General features: G+C 34.3%; 1 protein-coding gene and 1 long non-coding RNA gene across 28 annotated transcripts in view; one reads left to right on the top strand and one right to left on the bottom strand.

The window, feature by feature from the left end:
* MBD5 (methyl-CpG binding domain protein 5) overlaps positions 1-26,721 on the bottom strand; it is a 423,339-nt gene that overhangs the window by 93,000 nt on the left and 303,618 nt on the right. The gene's annotated exons all lie outside the window — the stretch shown is intronic.
* Positions 732-15,303, top strand: LOC139076789 (uncharacterized). Its single transcript, XR_011528747.1, has 3 exons — positions 732-918; positions 8,146-8,229; positions 11,027-15,303. It is a non-coding gene; the product is annotated as an uncharacterized lncRNA (long non-coding RNA).

Genomic DNA, 26,721 nt, shown 5'->3' with positions numbered 1-26,721 from the left:
CAAAAAATACAGAATGAAAAGGGGAAATAACTATAGATACTACAGAGATTAAAAAAGTAAGAATGAGTATTATGAACAACGATTTATAAAATATTTGAAAATAGAGATGAAATGGATAAATTCCTAGGAAAATACAAAATATCTCAATTTTTATAAGAAGAAATAAAGAATTTGAATAAGTAATAAAGAAATTGAAGCAATAGTCAAAGATTACCCTTTTAAGAAACCCCAGGACCAGATGGTTTTGCAAGTAGGTTCTTCCAAATTCTCAAGATAATGTTAATTCCTATTTCATGTAAGTTGTTCCAGAAAATATAAAAAGAGCAAAAGCAAATTCAAGTTATTTATGAAACTAATACAATCTTGATCTCAATACAAGATAAAAATAATACTGCAAAAAAAAATCTAGCTGCAAGGTAAATTTAGTATGGCAGAAAACAAGAATAAGACCTTATATTTTTATTGGTGCAAAAATGCATTTGCTATTTGTAAAATCTTAAATCAGGAGATTTGTAACATAAAGCAGTAAAAGGTGTAAATAATAACTAGACTGTAATAATAAGTCAACACTGCTTAAATATCTACCTTGTAGTTATAAGCATGACCTTTTCCTTCCGATTCAAAACTACAACGTATCCACAGTGTTTCTCAACAACTCCTCTTTTTACTCCAGTCTGCCAACCTCCCACCCCCTGCCAGTGTATTGTGTCACTGCTACTAATCCCTCAGGTGTGTTAAGGTTCAACATGAAGACCAAGAGTATCTGCTCTGTCTCCAATCCATGTGGGAGGAGGCTGGACTTTCTCTTTCAAAGTTGGTGAACTTCAGGCTGAGAAGGTCAGACTTCCCAAGCCAGGAAAAAAGTGAGAAGACAGAGTTCCGAACAACGAAATGTCTGCTATTGGTTCCCCAAATCTGGTACGTCTGATTAACTTGAGTTAGGACGATTTAGAAGCACTGGTTTATAGCACATAGGAATCAATGAAATTAGCAGTCTGTTGTTTTCATTTTTGAGTGCACACTCTCCTTCTTCTTACGGTTTCAACATCTACTCCCTGCTAACCTGTGAAGATGACTGAACACTAGAGACGTCTTTGGAAAAGCAAGGTGTCAATCACAGACCACGTCGATTTTCTGTTTTGTTATTTATTTGCAGGGGAACACAAAAGTCTGGGCAATGTATTGTTTATTTTCCTTAATCTCAGACTTTTGACTCTGGAGGTGATTTATTTCTTTACATTGCATTATAGAGGTTGAAGAGGAGATTCTGAAACCTAAGGAAACAGATTACGTGGACCTAAATTTAAAAGATTAGATAGGAATATTTCCCCACAGGATCGCCAAACTTCTTAATTCTCTAACGTAGGAGGGTAGTTTCCTTTTTCCTTTATCCAGAAACTCTTGCAGGAGTGAGAGCTGAATAATTTGTTAGAAAGCCTTTATTTTTAGCTCTCTTGGTCTCCATATAAGAAAAAGAATATCAAAAGGCCTGTGGCCTATAATGTTTCTGGAACTAACTAAATCCCAGTGATGCAGAGCTAAAAGAAATATACTGTAACTCCTAGTAAGAATTACAAGCTATATTTAAGAGGCTGAAAGGCAGTGAACTTTTTTAAACTTAGTTTTAAACTGTTCAAATTTGCAATTACATTGAATGAAGGAATGGAAGTGAATCTTTGCTCGTTACCACTATCCCCTAAATTAATATTGGACTAAAATATTTCTTTAAAGAAATCAAGAGATAATATTTCCTAAACTTGTAGCAAGAATGAATGGGACAGATTTTAAAAGTGCTGTCTGTCCTCCAGGGCTGACAGATAAACATAGGGCAGCCATAGGCTGTGCAGGATGAAGAGAAGTTCCCCAGGTAAACTAGTTTAGGGAAACTGTTTAGCACAGAGCCAGAGCTAAGTCTGGTTCTCCTTGGTTTAAGTTGCTGTTTGATTTAAACAAAGATTTAAAAGAGCTGTAACACAGATATAATACTTTAGGTCAAACACACCTAAAAAGGCATGGAACAAAGCTCTTTCAGTACTCAGGCTATGGTGTATGTCAGTGCTTCTCAAACTGCAGAGTGCTTAAGTTTAAGTTTTTAACCAGTGTTGCTTGTTAAAATGCAGATGTCCATGCCAGACTGAAGATATTCTGATTGAGAAGCTATAGTGTAGCATTTAGGCATCTGTATTTTTAACAAGCATCTCCAGGTAATTTTGGTAGAAGTAGAATTCTAGATACAACATATTAAAAAACACTGGTCTATAATATAAAAAAGAAATAGAGTATTTGGCAGTTTCCCAATTGATTTTGTTAATAAAAGCGAGTCAAATCCCATAACAAAGATTTGGACTTTGGATTCATGCTATGTCACTGTGTATTGTCTACACTGCTCTTATTATAGAAACAACCATGGCAATAAGGAAATGTAATATCATTTCTTCCAGAGAACCCATTCTAGTATGAACTGTGTCTACGTTATTAGAAAAAGACATTTGCAATAAGCAGCACTGCTATTATATTCAGGAAAAAACCAATGAAGTAATTTCTACTTTGTGAGAAAAAAGTAAAACAAAAATTTACATAATGTAGTATACCAGACTGAGGAAAGCTACAGCAAAGAATCATTAAATGTTTCATTTGTTTTTCAATAACTCAACACAAGTCAGAGAGAACAGAAAAAAACTGGATACATACAAACGTCAACAGAAACACTCTTTTATAGCACACATGTTCTATATCTGCATCTCTTAAGGAACAAATGGAAAACCTAAGACAAATGTTTATTAATTTATCTATTTTCAGAACAATGATTTGTAAATATTTGTTTTTATCTGACAACTTTATCAATATATCTCTTAGCTTTTAGGCTATTAAGCTTTGACAAGATACAGAATTGAAGAAATATGCCTGTTGTAAAAATATCTGGAAGCTTCCATTAATTCTTTCTTATGTGCTTTCTAAAATCAGGCAGATGAACACATTAGACGGAATTACTGTCTGCTGATAAGAAACCCGTTCCTTGTTTTAGGTGACCCCCAAAGTACATTACTTGTGAAATATATGATGACAAAAGAAAAGCATTCTTTTTTTTTTTTTTTTTTGAGGAAGATTAGCCCTGAGCTAACTACTGCCAATCCTCCTCTTTTTGCCGAGGAAGCCTGGCCCTGAGCTAACATCGTGCCCATCTTCCTCTACTTTATACGTGGGATGCCAAACGGTGCCATGTCCCCACCCGGGATCCGAACCGGCAAACCCAGGCCGCTGAGAAGTGGAACGTGCGAACTTAACCGCTGCGCCGCTGGGCTGGCCCCAGAAAAGCATTCTAGAGTCAAAATTACTTTCAGGCAGGAAAAGAGATTTTAATAGTATAAGATACATTAAATCATCTGAGTATTTGCTAAAATTCCTCATATTCAATGCAGAGAAATATTAAGTCATTATCATTCAGTCTGAGCAAAGCAAGAATATGTCAAAAAAATAGCTGCCCTGCAAATTAAACCTGTAAATTTTTTTTGTTTTTTGTGTTAAAGTATAAACTCATGTGATAAAACTATTTTTAGATACGGATTTTTTTTTCCTAGTAAGTACTGTTCTTTAACATTGTTTTCTGAAACACGCAAAAAATAATCAACATTTCTCTAACCCCTTTATGAAAGAAAAACATACTTTGAAATATAACTTGAGACTATCTAAGATTAAGAAAAATTTTCAGAAACCTTAGAACGTTTTCTTCTCTGGTCTTTTCCACTGTTAGGTTTATTAAAGAGTTCTAGGAGTTTCAATTCACTGGCTTGAATTGTAGAGTTTATAGACCTATGCAGAGTGATTTGTGAATACGCCTGTTAAAGGATGTAACCCTTCCTATCCTAATCAGGCCCTTTTGCTTGCTTTTCTTAGAGAAATATGAAAAGGAATTCCAAAAGAGGTTAATATCAAGAACTTCTGAACACAAAAAGGATGAGTGCAGGGTGCACATTCTATTTAAATTTCTTTTCTTTTTTTAAAATATTTGATTGCATGATCTTTATTTATTTATTTACTTACTTTTGAGGAAGATTAGCCCTGAGCTAACATCTGCTGCCAATCCTCCTCCTTTTGCTGAGGAAGTCTGGCCCTGAGCTAACATCCATGCCCATCTTCCTCTACTTTATATGTGGGATGCCTACCACAGCATGGCTTGTCAAGCAGTGCCATGTCCACACCCAGGATCTGAACCGGTGAACCCTGGGCCGCCGAAGCAGAAAGTTCGAACTTAACTGCTGCGCCACCAGGCCAGCCCCTATTTAAATTTCTTAATTAAAAATTGCTGTTATGGACTGAATTGAGTTGCCCTAAAACTCATATGTTGAAGCTCAACTCCCACCCTCAACATAATTGTATTTGGAAATAGGGTCTTTTAGGAGGTAATTAAGGTTAAATGAGGTCAATAGGGTGGGGTCCTAATTCAAAAGACTACTGTCCTTACAAGAGGAAGAGACAACCTGGGTGGGAGGGCACAGAAAAAGCCATGTGAGCACACAGTGAGAAGGCAGCCATCTGAAAACCAAGGAGAGAGGGTCAGGCAGGATAAAGTAAATATGCCAACACCTTATCTTGGACTTTTAGCCTCCAGAACTGTGAGAAGATACATCTCTGTTGTGTAAACCATCCAGTCTGTGGTAGTTTGTTATGGCAGACTTAGAAAACTAATATAATCATATTATCTATATAATACGTATGTAACATACATATGTTATAAAGCATAATAATAAAATAAATGCCCATGAACACATACTAACTCTCTAATCTCAAACTCCCTGTCATAGAGAGAATCATTATCCTAAATTTTGTATTCATCATTCCTTTGCTTTGGAAAAAAAGTTTGATCACATATTTAGGTATCTCAAAATGATATATTTTGTTCAGTTGGTCAAGTTTTCTATTCCTCTGCCAATACTACACTTTCTTAAATTCTACATCTTTACAACAAATCTCATTATCTGACAGAGCAAATCCATTCATCGTATTCTTCTTTAGGAGTCTGTTGGCTATTCTAGGCTCTTTGCTTTTCCATATAAAATTTAGACCCAAGTAGAGTTCCTCAAAAATCTTGTTGAGAGTTTTCACTGGAATCACATTGATTTAAGAATCAATTTAGAAAAAACTGACATCAAGACTATATTGAGTCTAATGTACCAGTGCAACTCTCCATTTAGATCTCTAATGTTGCTCAATAAAGTTTATAGTTTTTCCATAGAGACCCTGCAAACTTTATTTCTGCGTACTTTAAGTCCCTGTGATTCTAGTAAATAGTATCTTTTCTAACTTTTTGTACATTAGAAATGCAACTTATTATTACTTTTTTTGTGAGGAAGATAGGCCCTGAGCTAACATCTGTTGCCAATCTTCCTTTTTTTTGCTGGAGGAAGAGTTTCGCTGAGCTAACACCTGTGCCGATCTTCCTCTATTTTATGTGGGAGGCTGCCACAGTGTGGCTTGACGAGTGGTGCTAGGTCTCCACCAGAGATCTGAGCCTGCGAACACGGGGCTACCAAAGCAGAGCATATAAACTTAACCACTGGAGCGCGTGAACTTAACCACTACACCACCAGGCTGGCCACATAAATACAACTTATATTTTAACATTGATTTTATAGTCAGTTACCTTGCTAAACTCTAGTTTACCTGTAAATTATTTTCAGTATTACATGTAGACAATCATGTCATCTACAAATGAAGGCAGTTTTATTTCTTCCTTTCAAATGCTTATACTTGATATTTCTTTTCTCTTCTTCCTGTGGGGACTCTGACTTCCACTACAATATTAAATTGTCTTGTTCCAATTTTAAAGAAAATGCTTCTAGTATTTCATTTGTAAGAAGATATTTGCTGCATATTCTTGATAGATAACATTTATCAAGTTAGGGAATCTTCCCTTCTTTTCTAATTTTGCTAAGAGGTCCTCTCCACCCCATGAACGAGTCAGAGAAGTTTTTAAAAAATCTATTGAGATGACCATGCTTCTCCTTTAATCTAACATGCTAAATGACATACAAAGATTTTTTTTCTCCTTAATGTTAAACCACACTTACATTCTTTTGATGCCCTTCTTGATCATGATGCATTTTCTTTTTTTATACATTGCTGTATTCAGTTTGCTAACGTTTTAAGATTTAATATTAACATTCATGAGTGAGAGTGAATTGTACTTTTACTTTTTCTTGCTGTCTTTGGTTTGGATATTAAGGTTTTGATATAGATGTATATTGCAGAGTTTGGGGCTATTTCTTCTTCTATTCTCTGGAAGAGTAAGTTTAAAATGACCTGTATTTAAAAGGTCAGAGGTCAGTTGTAACTGTGGGGCTAGTTTTTGGGATTTTTTATGAGATGGTTTTAACAAAAGATTTAATTCTTTAATGGTTACAGGATTATCTTGGATTTCAGCTTTTGCTTGAGTCACTTCTGGTATGGCATAATTCTTAGGAGTTTGTACATTTCACTTAAGTTTTTATTAATTTTCAGCATAAAGTTGTTCATAGTATCCTCTTATCTTAAATCTCTAGTTGATTTGTAGTTGTGTATCCTTTTTTTACTCAGAATATCATTTATTTCTGCTTTTTCTCTTTAATTTTTAACTGATTAAACTTCCAGAAGGTTATCTATTTTATAGATCTTTTAAAAGATCTGTAAAATTTCAGGCTTCATTGATCCCACCTGCTAAATGTATGTTTTCCTTTTCATCAATTTCTGTTGTTTGTTACCTCACTTCCTACTTTTTCTTTTTTTACAAAAAGCTGTTGTTCCTTTTCTAACTCATTAAATTGGAAGCCAGGCCATTAATTTTCAGTGTCCCGCCTTTTCTAATGTAAGCATTTAAGGCTATGTAGCCTATAAATTTGAAATGTTTAGTTTTTGTCCAGTTAAAAGTATTTCTTTTTTGGTTCATAAGTTATTCAAAGGTCCTTTTTAAAATAAATGTCCAAATGTATAATCATTTAAAAATTTGTTTTGGTATCAACTATTATTTATATGTCAGAAGATGTGGTTTGTAAGACAATTCTTTGAAATTTGCTGACATTTTAAGGTAAAAATATTGTCAATTTTTTGTAAATGATTAATCACTCGACAAGAATACATATTCTGTAATTTTTGGGTGTACAACTCTATACAGACAAATGTATGTTAAAATTGTTATGATATTAAATCGATCAATTTCTTCCCTTAATTTTACTGAATTTTAATATTTTAAAATGTTTTGAGGCTATGTTATTATGGGTATAGAAGCTTAATATTTTATATCTTTCTAGTGAACTGAACCATTCATTATTATGTATTGGCTCTCCTTATCTCTAGTCATGCTTGGCACATCAAAATTGATGCCCTAGCTTTTGTTTGTTTGGTGTTTGCCCAGCATAAGTTTTTACTATCCTTTTATTTTCAACCTTTTCATGTCTTTATATTTTCAGAATGTCACTGGTTATGACTGCCAATGTATTTAGACTTCTTTCAAGTATCTTACCTTTTGCTTTCCATTTGCCCTACTTCTTCTACGCCTAAAAAAAATCTGTCTTCTAGCCTTAAAATATTAACTGGTGTAGTTTTCATTTGTTTGAAACTTATTCCATTTTCTCCTTTCTATTGGATTGGACAACATATACTTCTTTTATATTCTTTTAGTGGGTTACCTTGGAAATTTTATGATGTATACTGATAATCCTTGCTGTATCCCTCCCCAGGTTTTCATGGTATTGTTGCCCAACATTATATTTTTGTCATTTTATCCAACTCCTGAAACTTTAAATAATAATATCTGTTATTATTAGTAGTGGTAATAGTATTTCATACAGATTTTAGTGAGTTTAGTCCTGCTTGCCAATTTTTTCATTCATTTCCTTCTATTTTCCTTTGGAATTATTTTCCTTTTTTCTGTCATTTTACTGATTTCTCAATTAATCATTTCCTTTTAGAAGTTCCTTTAGTTTATGTCTGTTGGTGGTAAACCGTTTTTGGTTATCTATCATTTTTACAAACTTGGCTTAAAAGAAAGTTTTACCAGGCACCCAATTTTAGGTTGACAAATATTTTCTCTCTTTAAAAATATTCCATTGATTTCTAGTTTCCATTGTTGCTGTTGAGAAGTCTGTTGTTCATTTTGTTATTTCTTTTCAGGTGATTTGTGTTATTTCCCCTCAGGCTGCTTTTCGAGTCTTTTCCTGTTTTTGATGTCCTGCAGTTTTACCACACAATCTCAAGGTCTGGATTTCTTTTCATTTCCTCTTGCTTATTATACACTGTGATTGTGCTCTCTGTAACTCCTGCTTATCATTCCTGGAAAATTACCAGTTATTAGCTCTTTAAATATTGCCTGTCCTTCATTTCCTCTATTTTCTCAGTGGGAGTCTTTGATTAGTCTCAGAATTTCACGTTTTAGCCTATAAATCTCTACCTTTATTTCATATATTTGTCTTTCTCTGCTGTATTTTGTCATTTTCAAACATCTCTTCCAATCCACTAATTCTCTCTTCAGCTGTATGCAAACTGATATATAATCCACTCTGCCAAGTACTTGTCTGTTTCTGCTTAAAGCCCTCATTCCCACTCTTCTATGCTCTGCTTTTTATTGTATGAGGTGAGGAGTTTGCAAATGGCTGGATTCTCTGACAAGTTTCCTACTAAATCCTTTCCAAAAGAGGCACCAGTGGGAGATTATAAGGTGCTATTGGGGCAGTAGGGATAAGGTGATTCTGGAACACATCAGTTTGAGAAGCAGCAATAACTTTTGATAATTCCAGCTCTGGTTGAGACACTTTGGTGGAGCGAAAAGTGACTGTAACAGCATCTCAGTGGGTTTAGGCCTATAGACTCCAACCAAGGAATGTTAGCAGCTTCTGAGCTCTGGACATTACTCCTTTTTCCTTTTTATTTGCTCTGCCAGTTATCCTCTCTTTGGTCTTTCTGGTCCTTTTTAATAACCTGTGTAACCAATTCCTTGTATTAAATGGTTTCTGTTTAAAGTAATTAGAATAGTTTCTGTTTTCCCTGACTAGATACTGACTAATACATCTACCCATTAATGATTTCTTTGTCATTTTGACAATTATATTTTCAATTCTTCTAAGTTTAGTTCTGCTGTATTATTTTTTTAAACATTTCAGATTTGCTTCTATATATTCCATATTAGCTAACTTCAATATCTGCATCTTGGAGTGTCTATATAATTTGCCATTTCTGCTAACTCGCACTTATGGTGGCTTATTTCCTTATGTGTTTGCTTGACTTTGACTATGAACTCATATTTGGTTGACATAATCTGTAAACAAAACAAAACAAGAGGGAAAAAGCCCACCTGGAGGATTTAAATGAGAATTATTTCTTCCAGCTTCCCCATCTTGCTATTGGCCTACAGCTTTCTTTTCGGTTAAGTATTATTATTTTAACTTGTCATTAAGACAGCCCCACCTGTCTTGTATGTTTATTGCTCAAGCTTTAGTTTCAGTCCAAATTTTTTTTCTTCCCTTGCTTGTTAAGATTTTGTTTCTACCCATGGAACCTAGCAATGAAATAACATTACGTTTTATTCAGGATTTGGGTGTTTTGTATTAAAACAGCCTTTGAGAGTAATCTGTTATACTGCTGGAAATGGATATCTTCATACTGCTTTTCTACTTATTCTACTTCTGTGCTATTTGAATATTTTCAAATAGTATTATTTTTACAATAAAATTCTAGTTTCTAAAAAGATTTAATGTAGTAATGCAGTTTAGCAAGAACGTATTATATCATTTTTCTTTACAATTAAATATTTCATTTAAATCTAACAATAAATAATAAACTATGAAAATCAATTATTATGTTTAATATAATATTTTTATATGATGTATCTTAATCTCTCCAAATTCTTTTCATTTGGTGTGATAAAATGTAAAAATTCAATCTCACTAATATTAAAAATAGGAAGATGAAAGCCACAAAAATTTGTTACTTTTTAAACAGGTCAACAGATAGCCAATAACTACATGTTTGTAATTACCTAATCACACATTTGTAAATAAATATTTTTCCTACATAGATTATTAAAATATATCTAAGCTATACTAAATTCGAAGTGAATTTTAATTAGAATATGGACCCTATGGAGATACATTAAGATAAAATTAGCCAAAATTAACAAATAAAAAATGCATTGATTAGAATTAGTGTGTTATTTCAGACAGAATAAGATAAACATTTCTCTCTCTCTCTTTTTTAATAATAGAAAAACCCTAAGTATTTCTGGTAAGGAATAAAAAGTTCTCTCTAACACAGCTGATGAGCTATATATGATATAGTATAAAAACTGAAACTACCCTGATAAAAAGCTGAATTATTTATTCACCTTAAAAGCAACATGAAAAGAAATTTAATCATGCCTTCATACTTACAAAGCTATAACTTATTAAGCAGTAAAAGAAATACTTAAAATAAAGAAATTACTGTTACTCTTCACTTTTGGAAAGCCATGCTCCTAAACTCTTAAAACAGGTTAGCAATTTTGGAGGTTAATTTGAAAAAGTAGCAATATGATTCAGGTCAACTTTGAAATTAAGCAGGAAACCAAATGCCGTTAAACTGATTTTTCACTATTTTATTTTTGCTTAGAATAGTTAAGGATTAATATATAAAACCATTTTACTCACAAAAATTATCATTTTTTAAGGAGTGAAAATATATATAAATTAATGAATATTGTAGAATGCATTAAAAGAAAAAGGCGATTTATATGGCTTATCTATAGTTCCTCGCTTATGTTCTGAATTACAAAGGGGAATACAGGAAGGTCTTTTTCAAGAGGCTCAACCCCAAATCTTGACTATATAATAGCTAATTTCTATACTGTGGGAACATCTTTCCAAGTAAATTTAATGTGATGACAAAATTGATACTTTAATTTCATTTGTTCCCATGATAACTTCAAGAAATATGTACTCACTCAATTCACCAAATTTCTGAAGCCCAAAGTTTAACTTCAAAATATGAACTAACTTTCCTTCTCCTCCCTTGCTTCCTATAGGTACCCGGTGATCCTATAGAAGCACAGAGAGGATGCAGAATATTTACAATGTACAGAAGGGGCAGAAGACAAAGCAAAAGGGAAGAGTTGGAGGAAGCAAGTGAATTACCGGAGGACTACAAAGAAAAGATAATTTTTCAACCTTCTTTCTAGATTTATATAATTTCTTACATGTTGATGAAAAGGATTTAGGGGAAGCAGTGAGAGACATATAACTACAACATCAATGGTCAGACTGTAAGGTAGCATCTATTAGTTCATAAGTTGTCCATTAAGCAAAGACATAGTTGCATCTTAGTGGCTTTCAACTGGCAGTGATTTTGTACTCCAGGGGACATCTGTCAATTTTTTTTTTTTTTTTTTTTTGAGGAAGATTAGCCCTGAGCTAACTACTGCCAATCGTCCTCTTTTTGCTGAGGAAGACTGGCCCTGAGCTAACATCCATGCCCATCTTCCTCTACTTCTTTTTATATGTGGGACGGCTACCATAGCATGGCGTGCCAAGTGGTGCCATGTCTGCACCTGGGATCCGAACCAGTGAATCCAGGGCTGCCGAAGCAGAACATGCGAACTTAACCACTGCACCACCGGGCCGGCCCCTGTCAATGTTTGAAGACAATTTCGATTATCATTATGTGTGAATCTGTGTGTGTGTGCACTACTGGCATCTGGTGGGTAGAGGCTAGAGATACTGCTAAACATCCTACAATGCATAGAAAAGCCCCCAACAACAAAGAATTATCCGTTCCAAAATGCCAGTAGTGCTGAGGGTGAGAAACCCCACCTTACGGGTGCAGGTGTGCTCCTCTCTTTCAGTTCAAGCATGGATGATGGTTAGAGGAGCCAACACTTGGTAGAAGTGATTCACTAAGAGAAGAATTTGGATGCTTACTGAGGACAAAAATTGGGATGAATTTTCCAGAGAAAGACAATGATCTGTATCTGACCTCTAGAAATTTTAAATGATGCAATGAAGATTTAAAATGAAAAATAATCCAGTTCACTGTCATCTGTGGACATCGGTCATCTGTGGTTGCCAACAAAGTTTTGAACACTTTCTTTACATGTGTTAGTTTTCTACAGTATGATTCCAGTCTTCTTAAGGCGGAAATCAGTACATTAGCATTCTCCCAACTGTCTTACAGATAGGCAGTACCTTAGGTCCCAGCAATCAAATTCATACAGTGTGATTTGAAAGTTGAATCAAGCAACCTGATGACGCAACTCTTCTTGGAGAACTTGATATGCTGTTGGAGATAGCAGGTTTTGGGGGATGACAGTGGTGTTCAGACTGATGCATCATATATGCTGGGTGCCAATGGAAATAGTGTCTTTGCTAGAGAAGCTCCTGGAATGCTTGTGCAATGTTATTGACTGGGTAATTTCAGAGCTGGCTCTCTGGTTCTGCTGAGGTCTGTTAGCTACCTAATTAATACCTTTTAACATGTCTCTTCTATTGTTAAACTGGCCAGAGAAGATATTTGTAACAGAATGTTGACTGATACAAAAATATATGATTTAAAAATATATCTTCCCTATATTGTTTTGTTACTAATAAAGTTACTAAAGATTCAGCAGTAGGCCTAACACATGCTATTAAACCATGGTGTTTTGGAGCTGGTGCTTATAGAATTTTCATTAACAACATGTATTATACTTTGGAAAGGATGTGAAAATAAAAGTGCAAGGCTGTGGCATTCAGGATCAATATGTAATATAATATTCGTACACAGCAGGCATTAAATAATGTTAGCTAAGAGGTTAACTTGAACTCAATAAAATCAGTATAATGGAATAGTGATTAAGTATTTAAAATAGTATTGTTTTCTAATGTTAAAAAAAAAGTACAAGCAGGAGTAAAAGAAAGGCACCAAAATGGAAGTATAGTCATACGAATGTATGACAGAAAGGAAGCCAAACATGATAATTAAAGAGGACAGTATAATCTGTGTTATTATTATTATTTTGTTTCTGCTGTACCAACTTGCACATCTGCCTGAGAGCTCATCCTCCTCAGTATCCCAGAGTCCTGAGAGGATCTACTCTGTCCCCCACACCTCAACTTCAGGGCAAGGGAACAGACTGGTCACCTTCAGGCTCTCCTATAAGGAGAAAACACTTAAATGGAAGGTCAACAGGGGCTACACCTTCACTTTCTTCTCTTTAATGTCACTTTAAATTTTAGGTTACACTTAGAAAGTGTTCAATAAGCACTTGTTAAGTAATTGTAATTTACGGAGGTTAAAAAAATTTAAAAACCAGGACCTTAGTAAGACTCATAAGAAGAAATACAGAACCTAATCTCATATTGCTTAGTATTGCTCAAGGGTCTTTTACACTGTAAAAAGACAATAGGATGATTGAGAATTGTTAAACATCTACACATATGTTCAGAATTGGTCCATCCTCTATCTGATTTGTAATAAAAAAAATCCATGGACATACGCATGTTCACATGTGTGTCTACACACACACATAGAAAGATGCTTATTTAGTCTGGAAGAAGTAAATAGGCCTGTGTACTAAGCTTTGCAACATTCTGGGTGTGGCAAATTGGCATCTAGTAAGTCACTCCAATCCAATTAAATATTTCAGTATATTATATCAGTAATATAATCAGGTAAGCCTAAATTCAACATTTAAAGGGCATGCACTGAAAAAAGAGAGTGTGGAGGAAAGCCAGAAAGTCAATTATAGTTTTATCAATAATTCTAATTAGTAAATATTAAAAAAAAAGGATTGTATTCACCTGATGACTATTGAGAGTATTTTATTTGGTTTGTGTTTTCATTGAGGGTCTTCCAATAAATGTAACTGGTTTCAGTCTCTAAAAGAGGTGACTTGTATGTAGGTAGAAACTTGTCCATTTTTAAATTTAAGCTATTATCAATATTTATGTCATATCAATATCATTAGTTCGAAATTTCAAAATCTTAAAGGTTCTAACATACTTTGGTCCAGAAGTCTTATGGTTTACAAGTATTGGAAAGAGAATGGACGTAATGTATGAGAAATGAAAGCAAAAATGCTATTTGCAAAATCTCTCCTTTCAATAACAAATACAGAAGAATATGCTTGTATTTTTCCCCCTATCAGATACAAATCAATAAGAATTATTACTGTTAGGTCATCATCTGGTTTCTCACTGTAATAAAATGCTATCACTGAACAAGAACTATTATATCCTGAATTGACTGAAATCTACCAAAATCATGAGTGGAAATAAAAAATAAGTAAACAAAATCTTATCAAAGATATTCTCTCCTCTACTCTCTGAAAACTTTGAAGAGTTAAGCCTATTCAAAAAGTAGGCCTGCTTACTTTCCTGTGCTGTTATAGAATTAATATTTCATTTTTCACTAAAGTCTGTTCTTACCAAAGTTAAAATTTAATTTTGTAGTCATATCAACACATAATCTTTTAAAAATTAGATAAGGACTATAAACAGCTAAACTATGTGTTGATTCTAGTATATAACTAAAAGATAAGACGTAAGTCTTCATTACACTGTAGAGAGCTAATTAAAACAACTGCTCAAGGCTTAATTACTTTTCCTCCACCATTCTGCTGGCAGAACTGGTGAAAATCAGAGACAGAATTGTAGAAAATAACGACTGTCCAACATCCCAACTTCAAATGTATGTGACTTTCCATTAAGTCTTTTTGCATGGTATTTAACGATTAAACTCCTCAAACTTCTTGAGCCCACTATATTTTCTTCCACTTAGCTTACTTCATTTAAACTCGTGTTCTCTTTGCCAACATTTCCCATCTTCTTACCTGTCATCTTAATTTCTATATTCCCACTTTTTCTTGTATTTGGAAATCTCCCTCTCTGTTCAAGGCTGTTTCTCCAAATTCATAACTACTACTTTTCAGAAACACTGCATCATAATGCTTTTCCTACTGGTGAGCGCTCATAGTATAACCATGATGTACTGACCTTCACATACAAGGATGAAGGTAATGATCCAACAATCATTAGTAGGTGGTGAGTCTGAGTTGGGTTTCTAGTAGTGAAGAATGGACTTTCATTAATGAACCTGTATTGCTTTTCCTGGGTGCCTCTCAAAGCCAATGGTATGTGTGAGTTGTATGGCCTGAATGAGTCTACACCAGTTAACCATAGAGAGCCCAACAATCAGAAGAAAGACAAATATTTTCTTAGGAAAAAAAATCCTCATTATTATTATTTTAGATGTCTAATGTAAATGACAAGATTGTATTTGTTGTAACATATAGCATATCACAGATATTCAATAAATTGGTACTATTAATGAGACTATTTATCTTTTTATTCCCCCTGCTTCTTCTCCCCAAATCCCTCAGTACATAGTCGTGTATTTTAGTTGTGGGTCTTTCTAGTTGTGGTATGTGGGATACCGCCTCAACGTGGCCTGATGAGTGGTGCCATGTCCGCGCCCAGGATCCGAACAAGTGAAACCATGGGCCGCTGGAGCAGAGTGTGTGAACTTAACCACTGGGCCATGGGGCCGGCCCCTCAAGACTATTTATCTTAAAATAAGCTGAATTGGAGCACAAAATTCACTTCATATTTTTCTTATCCCATCTTTGGTAATCAAAATTAATGACTTCCACAACTACCCAGTAAGGGTTAGGAGCTCTTACTACATACCTCCATGGCACATCATGCTTACTTTTACCACATTTATTATATTTCATTGTCATGGTTCACTTGGTTTGTCTTAAGCAACTTGAGAATGGGAACTATATCTTCTATGACTGCAACTTTAATCCAACTATAGTACCTGGCACATATGTACATGATTTATGATATACTCAATGAAGAAATCAACGAATGAAAGCCAAATGAGCTGTTTCAACAAGGCATTCAATCACTAACACTAAGGGTGAATTTAACATATTGATGTCTTTTACAGGAAAGTCACTAAATGTATAAGAGAGTCATAATACTGGTATTACGGAAAAAAATCACTTTTACATTTCCAATGGAGCTACTTCTTTGAACCCATACCTGTTAGGAGATTACAGAACCAAAAATGGCTTTCATAAGAAGTGTAAGATGATGATGAAACCATCTAAAGTAACACAGATCTCAATTTGTGATTCTTCGCCTTTCTTCCCCACTCTTAATTATGAATTTCTTACTAAAGATCAGACAGTTTAGAGAAGCTGTAGCAAAATTTTGAAAATCCTGAAGTTCTGGATTTAACCTAGTATTTATAGTCTAGCTTCCTAGAGTATTTTTTTTCTCCATCTGCTGTTTGTTGATATGGTGTAACCTTATACTCAGATTACAAAAACACAGCAAGAATGAGTTTCTCTCTTTTAATATGTTACAATAAAATTCTGGCTTCAAATCATGGTGTGAGACAGTTATTCTCTTGCTAAAAAAATCTGAATGAGAAAGAAAAAGTAGGTCAATATTGGTGCTGAATCCTTTCTTACATAAATAAGAGCTCCAAGATTTAATTCTATAAAATATTTTACATGATCACACATGACCATTTTCTCAGAAAAATTATATGGTCATCAAAAGGTCAAGAATATTATTCACATTTTATTCAGTATGTTTTGAATATAGACTATCAAATTCTTGGTGGAACTAAAAAAATATCTAAGATTCAACAGGAAAAAAAAAACTTCATTTGCCGAAATGCTTATAGATTTACCTTTTCTTAGAAAGCTATTGAATTTTCTGTGAGGAAACAATCTTTCATCTCTCTTAGTATTTATAATGTTAAGAATAATAACATTCCTTCTTACACAGAAGAATCAAAACAATTTTAAAATCCTGCTTCAAACATACTTAAACATACTTGGTCCCTCTCAGTTTACCCCTTTTACTTAAACTTTTGCTTCTGGTTTAGACTTTTGGATTAATTATATGAGGTGATATCTGAATCTATGACAGTCTTGTCTCCTGACTGTCTATTAAGTGGTAAATGTTTTTTAAAAGTTAAACTATACTACACTTTTACTTTGACTAGCAACTCTCAATGTCAAGCAACCAAAAAGTAATAATTGACTTCTAAACATAAAACAAACACTAATTTGTTTATAAAGACTATAGCTTATGAGTACAAAGAAGGCAGAATTTATACTAGGCAGTTTCTTAGTACAAAGTCTTCTTAAAAAACCTATTTCTCAATTTAACATATAATTTATTACCTTTATAGAGTAGTGACAATGCTTTACTATAAAATATAGAAGGTGAAAAAGGTTCCTGGACAAAGCTTTTGTTACATTTGAATTAGGCAGGTAAAGTGGGAGATGAAGAATAAATAAATGTGTGGCAGGTGAGGGGGAGATTGGGGAGAGAACGGATGTAGTAGTTTTGTGTGTCACTTGAAATAGCTGTCTATTGTACATCCTCTAAGTGCATTCACTTAAAATATTAATACCCCGAAATCATATGGTACATTTAACATGAAGAATTTAACATGGCTCACAAATATACTACAAATTCCTTTTCTTGAGGGAGGGGGGTTATTAACACCATATTAATTTTGTGTCATAATTTTATCAATTTGGACAAAGAGCAAGGTCTGGCCTTTTTTCTTACATACCTGGGAACAATTTGACCCATTAGAGTGAAATAGGCTTTAACTCTCAGTGGGCCTACTCAAGTTAAAGAAAGTATTACAACTTTTTACTGTGGTATAAATTCAAACTTAGAGAAATGCTGCAAGCATAGGATAAGGAACTCTCTAGAAACTTCATCTAGATTCCTCAATTGTTTACATTTTTCTCCAATAACTCTGTCATCTAAGTATCTAATTTGTTTTTTTGAGAGTAAATTGGAGCAATGTGTGAATTCATTTCCAAAAACTTCAGTAAGGATTTCCTTAGAACATGGACATTCTCTTACACAACCACGATACAATTTTCAAAATCAAGAAATTTAATATATCTCATCCATAGTCTATATCCAATTTTTGATAATTGTCCCAATAATGCCCTTTCTGGCATTTTTTAGCCAGCCCTGGTGGTCTAGTGGGTAAGATTTGGTGCTTTCACCGCCGCAGCCTGGGTTTGTCTCCTGGTCAGACAACCACACCACTCACCTGCTAGTTCTAATACTCTCGTGGCTGTGTGTTGCTGTGATGCTGAAAGCTTTGCCACTGGTATTTCAAATACCAGCAGGGTTGCCCACAGTGGACAGGTTTCAGGGGAGCTTCCAGATTAAGACAGAGTAAGAAGAAGGACCTGGCTGCCCACTTCCAAAGAAACTGGCCATGAAAACCCTATGAACAGCAGAGGAGGATTGTCTGATATAGCGCTGGAAGGTGAGAGGATGGGGTAAAAAAGACCGGGCAGGGTTCTGCTCTGTTGCACACAGGGTGGCTAGGAGTCGGCATCGAATCCACGGCACTAACAACAAAGCATTTTATACTTTTTAAAAAAAAACCTTGGGCCAGGATCCAATCTTTTATTACATATTACATTTAGTTGTTAAAGTCTCTTTAGTTTCTTTTAAAATAAAACCTTTACTCGGCCTTTCTTTGTCTTTCTTGATTTGACATTTTTGAAGAATGCAGGCCAGTTACTCTGTTAAATGTCCCTCATTTTGAGTTTGACTGATGTTTCCTCATGATTAGTTTTAGGTTATGCATGTTGGTTGGAATACTATAGAGGCAATGCTGTGTCCTTTTCAAGTGCATCATATCATGAGGCATAGGAAATGTCAGTTTAATCCAATATTGGTGGTGTTAACTTTGATCAGTTTGTTAATGTGATGTCCACCAGTTTCTCCACTGTCAAATTACTAGTTTTCCTTTACAATTAAAAAGTAATATGTGAGGAAATATTTTGAAACTGTTTTATATAAAGTTTTATCCACTAATTTGAGCATCCATTGATAATTTTCTAATTCATTATCCCTTGTATTGGTTGGCATTCTAAGGTAAGGAAGAAGGGTTTTCCCTTTTCTCTCATTTACTTACTTATATATATTGGTATGGACTGATGGATTATTTTACTTAGTGTGCTATAATTCATTATTATCATTATTTATTTTGATGCTCAAATTGTCCCAGATTTGGCCAGAGAGAGTCTCTTCCAGCCGACTCCCACCCCAAATATTTTTTGCAAGTGAGTTTTCCTTTAAAAAACTCCAATTATTCCACTTTCCACTCTACCTACAAAGAAATAAAATATTCTTACATTATTTTTTTATACAGAAAGTTACTATAATGTCAAATTCAAAAATGTTCTAGAAGAATATGTTATGACATATGACACTGATGACTACTAGATTGTGACAAAAACACTGTTCCTATTTCTGAAAAATGATTTCTTCTTTAGCTATTATTTCCTTAGAGTTGCAAGATATGCAACTTTTCTTTTTTTTTGAGGAACATTATCCCTGAGCTAACATCCGCCACCAATCCTCTTCTTTTTGCTGAGGAAGACTGGCCCTGAGCTAACATCTGTGTCCATCTTCCTGTATTTTATATGTGGGACGCCTGCCACAGCATGGCTTGATAAGGGGTGCATAGATCTGCGCCTAGGATCCGAAAGGCGGAAACCTGGTCCACTGACGTGGAGCACATGAACTTAACCACCTTGCCATTGGGCTGGCCTCTAAGATATGCAATTTTTTAAAGTAAAAAATATGTGCATGATTTTAGAGTATTTCGTCTAGAAACCATAAAGACTAACACTATATAACAACTTTAAAAATCTTTAACACCCTACCTAAATAACCTAAAACCATGCACATATTATTTTTAATTAATTAAAACGATCTAATTTAATGTAGAGTTGTTATAGATAATACTGTGACAAGACATTTTTCAGATAACACTGGTCACTCACAAGCACAGAGTTGGAGTTCTTTGCTTATAAATGTACAGTCCTTTTTTTTTTTTTAAGGAGAAAAATGTAGATAGATAATTTAAAATCATTGAACATAACATTTTAGAATTATAAGGAGGTATGGAATATATTTAGTCCTGTATTTCCCAAGTTGTCTTCTGAGGATCACTTAATATACATGGTACAGATATAGGGTAACACAGAAACCTTTAATATTATATCTATCTTTGGGAGTTTCACAATGCACACTAATACTAGGTATGGAAACTTGCTTAACTTTGTTTAATCCAGAATTCCCCAAATTTGAGCTCAGAACTGAGATTTTTTTTTTAGACATTCATTCTTAATATCTTACTGGGCAATGGTAGTCTCATTTTTCAGAAGAGAAATATCTTTTATATCTCATAGATAGCTGATCGCAGATCCAGAACAGAAAATGGAAATCTCCTGGCTACTGGTAATTCTCTGTCTTGTTGCAACACACTGCTTCCTGTGTTAATACAAAACCACCTCAGAACCTTTTCGGTTAAAGTCCTCTTTCCTAAGAATTACTAAGAGCAGCATATAATTATTGTGAAACATGCTTTGATGCTCTTATTAATGTCTAGTGATTACTGTCCAAAATACGGGATCAGTGATTCTCTGTTATGGAGTCTAGCTTCTATAACTTAACACACTATGCAACTTTTAAAAATAAGTAGCTATGTATGATAATTTCCTATTTGTCTGACTATATCAATAATGTGAGCCCTGCTTCTGTCAAAGACTGGATCCTATGCAAAGCTGAAACAGCTGTATTAGTAAACACTGGACAAATTCATTCATTCATTCGCATACCCTACCTTTTAAAAATGGCTTTGCAATAGCTCTCTATATTGACACAGTAATGAAACAGAACAGTTAATTTCCCAAACTAGTGTCCTAGAGAAAAGGATGAGATTTGATGTGATGCAAAATGTGAGGTCAAACAAGTTTGGGAAATAGTAGGTATACAGAATTCTTTTCTCCAGGACAACTCAGAAGATTTTGTACAATAAGGGCACTGTGAATTTCTAAGAGAGAAAAATATGAAGAATGTGTGTGTGTCTATGTGTTTGTGTGTGTATTTTAATTCCCCAAATTTACTTGACAACTGATACTTTCTTCTCACTTTCATGATACAGTTTTAAGAAGACTGTTCTATGAAACATCACTTTGGGAAACACTGATCTGGAAAAAAAGGAAGAGCAAATTCATCCAGGAGCTAGAGACAAATCAGAACTAGGTTTACTATTTAATTATAGCAAATTTCCAGTCTTGATAAGTTCCTCATGCCCAATTCCCAAAAAGGTATTAATATACTCTGCCCCACACTTTCTGTTTAGAGTCCTGGTTCCAGGCCACTCTTTTGTATTTGTTTATTCCTTATTTGTTGATTGCATCTCATTCTGCTCAGCTTCTGTCTCACTGAATTGCAGTCCTTACTTCTGTCTCTTCTTGCACTTCAGATTTGATTCTAGCCACTGGGTTTCCGGCTCATGGCCTTAGACTTTTTAGTACAGATTCTGGTCATCTGCCCTGGTACTTTATAATTCTTCCTAGCTATATAAAGAAACCTGTGAATTAGTTTGGCAAGCTAATCTTTCTATCAGCAAGAGGACAAACAATACTACAGAGCTGATCCTTAGCAGAGCTGTGCTTTAATTTTCTTAACTGAGAATTGTGACATAATCTGTTATTTCTTCTATGTTATAATATTTTTGCAATAAGTAAAGAGAAAACAAATCAGATTCTTTCAATACATATATGATTTTCTATTTGAAAGTCAGTTACCTGTGCAGAGGCTTTAACTCATTCAAAGCTTTCTTTTCAGGGTTTTATTTTTTACACAGAAGTATAAAAGGGTGAAATGGCTTTCTACACTGGGAGAACATGGCTTCCTGAATGTAAAAGCTGACTTTTTGGAAGAGATGCTCTATACCAGTCTGACAGATGATAAAATTAAATTCTCTTGATGAACATAATTTTATAATGCAGACTCTAGATACAATTTTATTTTTTAATAATTTAACAGAGTTCACCTCAAATTAGGAAATGGCAACGGACTAATTGCACCTTATTGTGGCTAGATTTCAAAATTAGTAGATTACTATAATACTAAACACAATGCAAATAATCGGGGAAAATTCATAATGAGTCTTATCTGGCATAATCTAAAATTTAAAAATGAAAATGATTATGTGTGCATTTTTAACTGTCATATAAAAGCATTATGTTTTATTATTTGAATATTTTTTGAATATTTTTAAACAATATTTTAATGCTAGCTTAAAAAATGATGGTGCAGACTTTTATAGAGACCTTTTAAAATACCAGCAACATTAAACAGTGTGCACCCTGTAATGTGGAACCAGAATGTTTCTGAGGTTTCACAGTAAATATCAGCAATGCAGCACACTCTACCTCAATTTTCAATATCTAGGTCACATGGACCACTTTGAACACTGTGAACAGGAAAAAAACCAAGCAGGCAGATTTCTGTAGAGCCACCAAGAAATCATAACATTCAAATTAAGAAAAAATAGCATAACATGGTTTTTAAAATATTTCCTACATGAAATAGAAGACAGTGCCCTAAAAATGAATTCACCTATTATGTCAACTGAACAATACGTTTGAGAAGTGTTATTTACTTAACGTCCTTTATTTTTACTACTCCCGTAGATTGTGTGTGTGTGTGTGTGTGTATGTGCGTGCACACTGAACAGTCAGGAACAGATAAGAAGAACATACTGAAAATAAACATATTATTAATCAAAAAGCATATGCAATTAAGGAAAAAATCTTGCAGTAGTTAGCAGTAACCAGAAACTATAGCTTCCAATTACAATAAAGGCAAATAGGTATGATAACGCAAACTGAAATTGCAACCTTTTTACTCACATGAAAGACACAGAAGGTTGACAATATATTTTAACTATGAAAAATGCACAGTGGTTTTGTAATTTCTTTTACCCATAATCATATAGTTGCAGATATTTGGACCTTGAAATCGTCTCTACTGTAATTTTTTATTATTTTCCTTAAAATTTACTGGATTTATTAGGTTATGGATTTGAAACTTCTCCTTGCCTCTTCACCAAGTTATTACGTGAAGGACAGGAAGTAAATATGTTTCTCAGCAAAAATGAGAGATGCTAATAATCTATAATAAAAGTCTGCTACCATTTATAATTTTTACACATGTACAGTTCTTTTTAAGGGAGACAGAAATGAAAGCAACTTGTCTAAGTGCATCTTTCTTAATCTACTGAATATCACTAAAGGGAAATCGCGCATATGTCAGCGTAAAAATTAAGATGGGAAACAATGAAAAACTACATTTAAATGATTAGGATTTATAGAGAGAGAACTTTGATAAAGAGATTATTCATATTATAAAGACTTGGCTATAATCAACGTATATTTCTTTAACAGCATGAAAGCTTATAAGTATCTTTTAATCAAGTACACAAAGGAACTGCTTACCACTGCAAGAAAGCGGGAAAAACACTTTTACATGTAACATTCCATTGGTTGGCAGGAGTTCCCTTTAAAGTACCAAAATTTTCATATAGATATAGGTTACGGGATTTGGATAAGAGAAGTTACTCTAGTTATGGAGATGTTCTAGAGGTGGTTTAAAAATGGGTCTATAGTATGAAGAAAAAGGGGGAAAATGGGCATTACATATTTTAGCTCAATTTAGTCATCATCACCACCTTATGAGAAAGAATTTTGATCCTCATTGCTGTCAACTAACCACAAATAAAAGATATAAACTTCTAGAACTCAAAGTCTGGTTTAAAGTTAATTTATTGCTATTCTATGCCAAATAACATTTATATTCAATAATAAGAGATGTGTTGGTATCAAGTGATAGATGGAAAGTACTGCTAGAGTAGGTAGAGATTAGATTATTTCTGAAAAAAGTAACTTCTGTTTTGGCTTGGGGATTAATGTATTATATAAACATAATTTATTAATATAATATATTTATATAATATAATGATAATAAAAATATATTTTGCTTTTACTAGGAGAAAGTATTTAACTTGTTTCTAGATGATTCTATTTCATGCTATTGATCCATTTATTTAGTTCTTTGTCTAAAAATATACTATCTATGTCATTATTTTAATAAACAATTTTATTGCCTATATTTTGTGCTAAGTGTTATAAATATCACATAATTTCATCCAGGAAAACCTAGTCTGTTAGTTTATGTTGCTATATTTCAAACTCTAGCTAGAACGACCTTTGTTAAATGCCATTTGATCTGGCCATTTTTCTGCTTACAAACTTTCATTGACTTCTAACTAGAGATGGTAGGTAGACCATACACGTTTTTACTTCTTTAAAGATTGGCTAAAATGACAGTACAGGAATAAAAAGTAAATAACACCACAATGGATGGGGATAGACCATGAAAAGCTCAGAGATTTCAAAACATTAATGTGAGCTGGAAAATAGAGAGGAAAAAAACTGCTCCAGTGGGGCACAGGAAGCTGTGGCCTACAGCAGACAGGGAGTGGTGAAAGCTAAGATGGGACCCATTGATCTATAGAACCACAAGAGGTCCAGAGGCTCATGATGCCTGCTAAGAGGGCAGCAGTGAGAGCACGAGTGAGAGGCACGGCTGAAAATGGGGAGACTAATTGAATGTTTGTACAGACGTACCTCACATTATTGTGCTTCATAGATATTGTGCATTTTTTATAAATCGAAAGTTTGTGGCAAGCCCCTGTCGAGCAAGTCTATCGGCACCACGTTTCCAACAGCATTTGTTCACTTTCTGTCTCTGTCATATTTTGGTAATTCGCACAATATTTCAAATTTTTTTCATTATTATTATACCTGTGATCAGTGATCTTTGATGTTACTGTTGTAATCGTTTTGGGGCACCGTGTACTGTGCCCACATACGACAGTGAACTTAATCTATAAACGTTGTGTGTGTTCTGACTGTTCCACTGACTGTCCCTTCTCTCCTCCCACACAATCCCAGTTTCTCTACCTCTCTCCTTGGGCTTCCCTATTCCATGAGACAAAATATTGAAATTAGGCCAGTTAATAATTTGGATGGCCTGTAAGTGCTCAACTGAAATGAAGAGTTGCACATCTCTCACTCTAAATCAAAAGCTTGAAATGATTGAGCTTAGTGAGGAAGGCATGTTGAAAGCTGAGACAGGCCAAAAGCTAGGCCTCTTATACCAGTTAGCCAAGCTGTGAATGCAAAGGAAAAGTTCTTGAAGGAAATAAAAAGTGCTACTCCAGTGAACACACGAATGATAAGAAAGCGAAAAGGCTTATTACTGATATGGATAAAGTTTTAGTGATCTGGATAGAAGATCAAACTAGCCACAATACTCCCGTAAGCCAAAACCTAATCCAGAGCAAGGCCATAACTCTCTTCAATTCTGTGAAGACTGAGAGAGGTGAAGAAGCTGCAGAGGAAAAGGTGGAAGCTGGCAGAGGTTATTTCATGAGGTTTAAGGAAAGAAGTCGTCTCCATAACATAAAAGTACAAGATGAAGCAGCCAGTACTGATGTAAAAGCTGCAGCAAGTTATCCAGTAGATCTAGCTAAGATAATTAATGAAGGTGGCAACAATACACAACAGATTTTCATTGTAAAGAAAACAGCCTTATATTGGAAGAAGATTCCATCCAGGACTTTCATAGCTAGAGAAGAGAAATCAATGCCTGCCTTCAAAGCTTCAAAGGACAGGCTGACTCTCTCGTTAGGGGCTAATGCAGCTGGTGACTTTATGTTGAAGCCAAAGCTCATTTGCCATTCTGAAAATCTTAGGGTCCTTAAGAATTATGCTAAATCTACTCTGCCTGTGCATGGAACAACAAAGCCTAGATGGCAGCATATCCGTTTACAATATGTTTTACGAATATTTTCAGCTTATTGTTGAGACGAACTGCACAGAAAAAAAGATTCCTTTCAAAATATTACTGCTCCTTGACAATGCAGTAATAGTCATCCAACAGCTCTGATGGAGATGTTCATCTCTGATGAACAAGATTAATGTTGTTTTCATGTCTGCTAACACAGCATCCATTCTGCAACCCTCGGATCAAGGAGTCATTTTGACTTCCAAGTCTTTTCATTTAAGAAATACATTTTGTAAGGCTATAGCTGCCAAAATAGTGATTCCTCTGATGGATCTAAACAAAGTAAATTGAAAATCTTTTGGAAAATGTTCACCATTCTAGATGCCATTAAGAATATGTGTGATTCATGGAAGGAGGTAAAAGCATCAGTATTAACAGAAGTTTGGAAGAAGCTGATTTCAACCCTTCTGGATGACTTTGAGGGGTTCAAGACTTCAGTTGAGGAAGTAACTGCTGATGTGGTAGAAATAGCAAGAGAACTAGAATTAGAAGTGGAGCCTGAAGATATGACTGAATTGCTGCCATCTCATGATAAAACTTTAACAGATTAAGGTTGCTTCTTACAAATGAGGAAAGAAAGTGGTTTCTTGAGATGTAATCTATACTTGGTAAAGATGTTATGAAGATTGTTGAAATGACAACAAAGGATTTAGAATAGTACATAAACTTAGTTGATAAAGCAGTGGCAGGATTTGAGAAAGAATGACTCCAATTTTGAAAGAAGTTCTACTGTGGGTAAAATGCTATCAAACAGCATCACATGCTACGGAAAAATCATTCATCAAAGAAAGAGTCAATCAATGTGGGAAACTTCACTGTTGTCTTATTTTAAGAAACTGCCACAACCACTCCAACCTTTAGCAACCACCACCCTGATCAGCCAGCAGCCATCAACATCGAGGCAACACCCTTCACCAGCAAAAAGATTGTGACTCACTGAAGGCTCAGATGATAGCTGGTATTTTTTAGCAAT

This window comes from Equus przewalskii, chromosome 17, assembly GCF_037783145.1.
Source record: "Equus przewalskii isolate Varuska chromosome 17, EquPr2, whole genome shotgun sequence".
NCBI lineage: Eukaryota > Metazoa > Chordata > Mammalia > Perissodactyla > Equidae > Equus > Equus przewalskii.
Note: the sequence above shows the minus strand (reverse complement) of the source record. Positions and strands in the feature narration are given on the sequence as shown.